Raw genomic sequence first — 8,530 nt, 5'->3', positions numbered from 1 at the left:
CATCCAGGTGTGAGGGCTGACCTGGATAGAAACAAACAGCAGGGGGAGGACAAGAAAAATGTGTCTAGTCCAGTGGGGTCAAGCTCCGCTGCCAGAGTGGAGTCTCATTTTCTGGGATTGAGGACAAGTTGGGTGGTCTCGGTGTCCTCTGGAGCTTAATAGAGCATAGTCCTGTTGGAATCGATGTGTATGAAGGATAATCGATTTTAGATGGGGGACTGAAAGGCTTAAGGTAAGATAAGTGGACCCAATGTGGGAGTCCTTCAAGTTTAGCAGCTGTAGGGGTCATGAGGATTACCTTAAGAGGACCCTGCCATTTGGGAGAGAGAGGTGAGGGCCGATGATCTGGATGGGAGAGAAGCACTTGGTCTCCAGTGTTGACAGGCAGTGGACAGGAGACAGTGTATGGTAGAGGTAGATGGTAGTCAGCAAAGTTCCACAAGAGAGAACGAAGATGGCAAAGTAATGGGGTGAGCAGATGGTCTGGGAAGGGGGAACACTTAGGTGAAAGACCAGGGGTTAGGACTGGACATCCATAAGTGAGTTCAAAAGGTGAAATGAGGAGAGGTCACTTGGGAAGGGGTCATAGCCTGAAAAGAGCCAGATGTAGGAGTCTTACCCAGTCAAGGTGAAGTTCCAGTGACAGCTTGACAAGAGTAGTTTTTAAAGAGTGGTTAGTTCTCTCTACCTTACCTGAAGATTGAGGGTGGTAGGGAATATGAAAATGCCTGGAGATGAGTCTAGGCCCCTAAGGGCTGCAGCTATAGCTGCCTCATCAGCTCAGTTGTTTCCCTTGGAGATTATAGAGTCATCCATGCGGTGGGATCTGCAGTGGACAATCCCAATAGCTGTGGGGAGATGGGAGGTCTTTAGCATGGCCATAATCTGGTTTGCATAAGTTACTGATCCTCTTTTTGTGGTAAGTAACCCACACTCCTTCCAGATAGCAGCATGGGACAGGAGGATACGAAAAGCATATTTGGAATCTGTATAAATGCTGCGGGATTGTCCCTGTGCCAGCTGGAAGGCACGTGTAAGGGCTATTAATTCAGCATGTTGGTTGGTGGTATGAGCAGAAGGGCCTGTGCCTCCACCACCTTGGTGTCTGACACTATGGCATAGCCAGCTTTCCTGATCCCTTCATGAAGAAAGGAGCTTCCATCTGTATACCAGGTAAAGGTGGCTTCAGGCAGTGTGTCCTCCTGTATGTGTGAAGGATGAGGTAATAGTTCTTCTAAGGTTTCAGTACAGGAGTGAGATAGAGAGTAGTCAGTGTTAGGTCAGGGAAGAAGATTGGAAATATTAAGAGGTGGGCATGATCGAAAGTTGAGAGTGGAGTCTTCTATTAGAGCTACCTGAAGAGAAAGAACCCTGCAGGGAGGTAGAGTCTGTAAGCCTTTATAAGTTAGGAGCTGTGACAGGTTGTGAGGAGAGAGGACAGTTATAGGCTAACACAGGGTTAGTTTCTTTGATTCTCTAATAAGGAGTTCAGCAGCTGCTAAGGTACAAATGCAAGGTGCCCATCCCTGGACGGTTGAATCTAGTCTTTTTGAAAAGTATGCTACGGGTGCAAAAGATGGTCCCAGTTGGTGACCTAAGGCTCCAAGGGCAAATCCCTCTTTTTCAGTTACGTAGAGGGAGAAAGGATGAGTCAGGTCCAGGAGATGTAAGGCTGGGGCCTTAAGGAGAGCCTGTTGGAGCCTTTGGAAGGGCTTAGTGACAGGTTTGAGAAGAGGTTCGTGCATGAGTGGGGCCTAATGCCGCATCATATAAGGGATGAGAAAGTAGGAAAAGGAAGGAACCCAGGAACACAAAAAGCTAGCCATTCTGAGGAATGATAGAATCTCTTCCTTTGTAGAAGGAACAGTTAGAGACTGAATCATGTTCTTTCTATCTAAGGTAATAGCATTGTGGGTTGGAGTTATTTCTAGTCCCAAATAGGTAAATTGAGGAGTGGACAGTTGGACTTTAGAAAGTGAGACCCTGTAGCCCCGACTGGAAAGGAAATTTAGAAGAGCAGCTGTGTTAGCTTGGCTAATTTCTAGGGAGGGGCTACAGAGAAGAACATCATCTACGTAAAGTGATAGCGCCGGCGCTGCCCGTGGTACCGAGCTCGGGCATAGGCCTGGGGGATTAAAGAAATACTCAGACTCGGGTCATCCTTTGTGAGAGAATGCCAAAACTTTTACTGAGCAGGTTCAATATATATACACCAAGCCAGGGAAGGAAAAATACAAACTCAGGAAAAAACAGGAACTCAACTGGGGGTTAATAGGATGTCAAGCATAAATTCCCGTCCTGGGGCACCATGTATTAGTCAGGATGTGAAAAAGCAGCAACTCAATTGGGGGGCAATAGGGTGTCAAGAGTAAATTCCCTTCCTGGGGCACCATGCCTTAGTCAGGATGTTTTGATCCTAGAGGAACTGCAGAATGTTACTTAGTAGACAGCAGCATACAGAAAGGCTCAACCAGGGCATAGCAGCCCTTTGGGGTCCTACAAGTTCCCCGTTTTTATTTTATAGGCGAATAGTGTCTGTCTTAGGTCACCTTCCTTCAATACCAATTACCCATCAATGGGAATCCCTGCCAGCCTCAGGGTCCCTGTCTTAGGTAGGCAAGGACTTCAAAGGAGTTGCCCGTCATTGACTAACTATTCTAGGGAAAGGCTGAGCCAAACCTGGGCAGAAGGGTTCTCTCATGCCAGCAACACAAGCACCTGCTAAGTAACTGCCAGGGACTGGATCTGCTGTCTGTGAAGGCGGCAAAGAAATATCAATCCTGCTGTGGCTTCCCCAAAGGCTAGACTCCCAAAGACAAGGACCTCTAGCCCATCCTTTAAGGAGCCTTCTGGCCAGTTTGAGTCATGCCAGAAACTTCTCTCCATAGAGAGGCTGCACACAAATAACACTAAAATTAACAAAAAAAGTTTGTTGGTTTCTTAGAATTAGCAGTAGCTTTTCCAGTAGTCTTGTTGGCGGGAACTATAACTGGCCAGGTTGTGCTGCTTATCCCCATTGACATCAGAACTGGGGGTTTCTTCACGAGGCTCCATATCTCTACTTGGGCACTCTGTGTAGTGACAGGGTGCACACAGCACTCAGGAATCCAAACAGGAGTTTCAGCATCTTTAGAAAAAACAAAAACAGAACCTCTCACCCTGACTAATACAGGATCAGGGTCTTTCCATTTCTCTAAGCCCAGTGCCTTCTGGGCTCATTTCCAATGTCTGTCTCCTGCAGACAATGCATCGTTAACCACTAATAAAAAATTTAAAATATATAAAATAAAGGATAATCTTGCATGAGATGAGGTAACCTCCCCCCCTTTTATTTTTTCAAGATAGGTTTTCAAAGTTAAATGTGCTCTTTCCACTATAGCCTGGCTTTTAATGGCTTAGTCATCTCTCCAGCCCTGAGTTACTAGTTAAACCAAATTTCAATTATCAAAGTTGAAATTTTAACCATACCCAATAAACACTTTTTTAAACATAGAACAATAAAACCAAAATAGACAATTAACAGATTGATGTACCAAGGACAGACAATAGACAGGAAAAGCAGAACTAAGGGTTTCTCCAGTAGGAGCCAAAGAGAAAGCAGAATGTATCCCAGGAGGGCTCTGAATTGCAGTATAAGGATGAAAACATGATAAGCAGAATTTTCGCTGCAGTATCACTGATTAAACTCATGATGTACTCATTATTCCAGTTATAGAGTGCCCGCTCTGCCACCTGGAAGTGAGGGCTGGAAACACATTTGGCTAACTGTCGGAAAAGGGGCTCCATAATCTTCACAAATTCTGATGGTTCAATTACATCTAAAATTTCTTCTAATTCATTTAAGAACATTACTTCTTTTGGACTGTGAGTCTTTGGCCAGTATTTGAGAAGTGCCATTACCACTGGTTCAGTGAGGGTGCTGTTCTTCTCTAAAAACTGCATGACACAGTATACCAGCTTGGGATGGTGGACCCTCAGTGACCTCACTTTGTATAAGGACAGCAACACCTTCAACAGGAAAATCTTGTGCTCTTCCTTTAGTGGTAAGGCAAATCCATTAATTATACTTCCCAGGATCTCCAGTAATTCTGCTACACCACTGTGGTGCTCTGTCTCATAGATAAGCCTATGAGATATATTACTGTTCTGTTTCCTGATGTAAGCGAGCAGGCCTAAGAACTTCACATAGATTCTGCACTGGGTCATTTTTAGAAAATCTCTCACCCAAGAATCCTCACTGTCAAAGAGTTCAAGAAGCTGCAATAGAAACTTCTGATCAATATATTTCTTTGCTATATTGGGCTGGAAATCTAGAGGCTCTAAAAATCTTAAGAAAAATTCATAAACAAGCTGGGAATGAGGCCAAGCTGCTTCTAACATTGGTTCATCTCCTCCTGGGTCAAATTCTGCTCCCGTAGGATTGGAGGAGGGTACCAAGGTTGGAAACATATTAACTGCAAATGTCTGGACGGCTTTGGGGTAAATGGGCTCTGTGATCACGTTCTGGTTGTGGGTGATATGTTCCACCATTTCGCTTAGCGCAGCTCGCTTTACTTTTTTCCATTTTAAGTCACTTAGTGGGTCAGAAGCAAAGTCAAAGATGACATAACACTGACTTAGCTTCTGGATAAAAAGCTTCTCTTGACCCACAGGAGGATCATCTTGCAAAGATGGCAATTTTTGCAGTTCTCTATTGTTGCTGGCATTAACCAGTGAAAAGTTCTGCCATTTGCCTTTCTTCACAAGGACTACGATTTGCTGAGAGACTGGTACTTTTATTTTAGTAGGTGTTGAAGACTGGACAGCTCCAAGGCTGTTTTTCCTGCTGGCTGTCTCTACTTCTACTGTATCTTATCCTTCTCCTTCTTTTGAACCTTTTCCACTTTTCACTAGTTTTGATGGTTCTTTCTCTTTCTTGGTTTTATTCGGTATGGCTGGTGCAGATTGCAGCCTCTGCAGCTCCTGCAGCCGCCCATCACCACTGCTGCTGCAGCAGCAGAAATGTCCCAGGCCCAGCCATTGTGCCATCCGGGCTGCCACCGCTGCCACTGGGGAACTGAGTAGCTCATCTGCTCTCGCTTCCCATTTTACAGGCTCCCGTTCCCATTTTTTGATGTTGCATTTCTTCAATTTTTTCTTTTCTAAAATTTCTTCCTCATCCTCAGAGCTGTAACTATTCTCCACCTCATACAAGGATTTCTTACCTGCATCATCCTGTGTCAATACACGTAGAAAGGAACTCACAATTCCCATGGTGTGATCAAAGCTCACACTCTCTAGTGCTGCTTTCAGTTTGATCCTGTGACGCTTCTCCAATATGTTCCACTCTCTGAACCGGTCCAGCCGGCTCCTTCCAGGAACGTCCCATCAGGTTCTCCTCTCTTACCCGATCTCAGTGGGACCTCCTTTTGTACCAAGCTCGAGCGTAGGCCTGGGGGATTAAAGAAATACTCAGACACGGGTCATCCTTTGTGAGAGAATGCCAAAACTTTTACTGAGCAGGTTCAATATATATACACCAAGCCAGGGAAGGAAAAATACAAACTCAGGAAAAAACAGGAACTCAACTGGGGGTTAACAGGATGTCAAGCATAAATTCCCTTCCTGGGGCACCATGTATTAGTCAGGATGTGAAAAAGAAGGAACTCAACTGGGGGCCAATAGGATGTCAAGAGTAAATTCCCTTCCTGGGGCAGCATGCCTTAGTCAGGATGTTTTGATCCTAGAGGAACTGCAGAATGTTACTTAGTAGACAGCAGCATACAGAAAGGCTCAGCCAGGGCATAGCACCCCTTTGGTGTCCTACAGTAAAGTACAATCTTAGATCTAAGGAGAGATAAAGAGATTAAGTCAGAAGCCAGGGCCTGCCTGAACAGATGTGGGCTGTCCCGGAATCCCTGAGGTAGAACAGTCCAGGTAAATTGGGTAGAAAAATGAGTGCCAGGATCTGTCCAGGTAAAGGCGAATATGTCCTGTGACTGGGTGTCTAAAGGGATAGAGAAAAATGCGTCCTTGAGATCTAGGACTGAAAAATGAGAAGTCCCTGAGGGAATAGTAGAGACAAGCATGTAAGGCTTAGCTACAAGAGGATGGAGGGCAACTATGGCAGAGTTAATGCGCCTGAGATCTTGAACCAGTTGATAGGTACCATTAGGTTTCTTAACTGCCAGTATAGGGGTGTTAAAGGGGGAAGTGGTAGGTCGAGTGAGTTTTTTTCTTAAGAGGTCAGCAATGATAGGCTTAAGTCCCCTGAGGCTCTGGAGGGAAAGAGGGTATTGGGCTTGGCAGATGTACCTGGTAGAGTCCAGTAACTGGATGACAATGGGAGAATGATGTTTAGCAACAGAGGGGTTCTGGACGTCCCAAACTCGGGGGTCCACCTGAGAAGCTTGCAGAGAGCCGCAGTGAGTGGTGATGGCACTCGCCATTACAAGATGGCGCTGGGATCCGGTGCTCCCGCAAGTACAAGTGGACTGCACATGTGCAAGTGGCGAAAGCGTGCCAAGTCAAGGCCCATCCCAGGGCGTAATATGCGTTCCTGAGCAAGCAGCCAATCAGATATGAACACGCCGCTCCAGGGGTATAAGCAGTGCCTTTTCGGGACCCAGGGTCTTCATCCTTTCATCACAATAAATGTTTGCTGCAGAAGGATCCTGGTGTCCACGTGCGTTCTTGCTGGCCAGATGATTATACGCGGGTCACAGCTGGTACCAAAACCCGGGAGACTCACCATCGCCGGTGCCGAGGAGACCCTCCGCTCGCGGAGAGGATTCAGAACTGCAGGACAAAGGTAAGTTCTGAGAGGCATGTTTGGTCTTGATCTATCTCGTCTCCCTCCCCAGTTGGCAGGAACTCTAGAAGCTCTCGCTATTGTGCTAGCAGCACTCGTTCTCTTCCTTCTGGTTTTGCAGGATGAGAAATGCCGCTCAACTGTAGCGGCAGGCAAGGGAGTGCTAGAGGAGTTGCAAGATAGCATGACAGAAACTGAGCAGGATAAACGGTTGGGAGCTCACAAAGAAAAACGAAAAAGCATGCCTAAGAAAAAAAGACCCTTCCAAAGATGCACAGTCCGCGAAAGCAAAAGATAAGGGAAAGGACGCCCTGGGAGAGGGACATAGGAAAGGAGAAAAGGCCCCGGAAAAGAAACCTCTTTATCCGATAAAAGAACTGGAGGCCTCGGGGATTGGTGGCTCTGAGTCGGAGGAGCTAACTTCCTCTGAGGGGGAGGACGTAGACAAAGAGACAGCCCGCTATGAGGAGGAAAGATACCATCCAGATGAGCAGCCACCGCCGCGAAATTGAAAGCAAAGGAAAACGGGAGATAGGAGCCGCACGGCCTCTCGGCCTGTCGTGCCCTCCCAATCTATTTTTCCTGGCACACTTCCACATTATGCTGACAAGTGCTGTTCAGACTCCTTCCTTTCAAAGGAAGACAAAAGAAGGATGTTAAAAGCCTTTCCTGTATTTGATGACGTTGGGGGAGGCCGTGTCCACGCACCTGTAGAGTATGCCCCTATCAAAGAACTTGCTGAATTGGTTAACAAATATGGAGTTGATGCTAATTTTACAGTCATGCAGCTTGAGAGACTCGCCACTATGGTGATGACCCCGAATGATTGGCAAAATACAGTAAAAGCTGCTCTCCCTAATATGGGACAGTATATGGAATGGAAAGCTTTATGGCATGATGCTTCTCAAGCACAGGCAAGGGCCAACGCTAATTCGGAAGGCAACCAGAGACAGTGGACTTTCGAATTATTAACAGGGCAAGAACAGTATGTTGCCGACCAGACAAACTATGATTGGGGAGCATACAGCCAGATCTCCGCTGCTGCTATTAAAGCATGGAAAGCCCTCTCTCAGAAGGGGGAGGCTGGGGGAAATTTAACGAAAATATTGCAAGCCCCCCAGGAGTCATTCTCAGACTTTGTGGCTAGAATGACAGAAGCAGCAGGCAGAATTTTTGGAGACCCAGAGCGAGTTAAACCACTGATAGAACAACTGTTGTATGAAAATGCCTCGCCAGAATGCAAGACAGTTATTACCCCTAGAAGAAGCAAAGGGCTGACAGATTGGATAAAGGTCTGCCGAGGACTTGGAGGCCCACTGACCAATGCTGGCCTTGCAGCAGCTATTTTGCAAAGCCAGAACCGCTCAAGTCCTGGCGGCCGTAAAGTATGCTATAACTGTGGCAAACCAGGTCATTTGAAACGAGAATGTCATACTCCCATGCAAAGGAGAACCCCTGGGCTATGCACTAAATGCAGGAAGGGCTATCATTGGGCCAATGAATGTCGCTCGGTTAGGGACATTCAAGGAAAGATTATTCAGCATGATTCCTCCCCAGCAGGAAGAGATGAAGGCACTCCAAAAAAACGGATATCAGGGCTCCAGGTCCCAGGGCCCCAAAAAATTTGGGACACAACCCTGCAACCTCTAGCTGCAGAGCTACAAGAGGCTCCGCAGGGTTGGACCTCCGTTCCACCTCCCAATTCTTACTAATGCCACATGAGGGCGTGCAACCTGTCCC

The 8,530-nt window shown here is 46.6% G+C and overlaps 1 pseudogene; it reads right to left on the bottom strand.

Annotated features, from left to right (window-relative positions):
- Nucleotides 1-3,624: 3,624 nt before the first annotated feature.
- LOC114619780 lies at nt 3,625-5,028 on the bottom strand (annotated as a pseudogene).
- Between the last annotated feature and the right edge of the window lie 3,502 nt (nt 5,029-8,530).

The sequence above is a fragment of the Grammomys surdaster genome, unplaced genomic scaffold, assembly GCF_004785775.1.
Source record: "Grammomys surdaster isolate TR1022 unplaced genomic scaffold, NIH_TR_1.0 165, whole genome shotgun sequence".
Classification (NCBI taxonomy): Eukaryota; Metazoa; Chordata; class Mammalia; order Rodentia; family Muridae; genus Grammomys; species Grammomys surdaster.
This window is presented reverse-complemented; position numbering and strand designations above follow the sequence as displayed.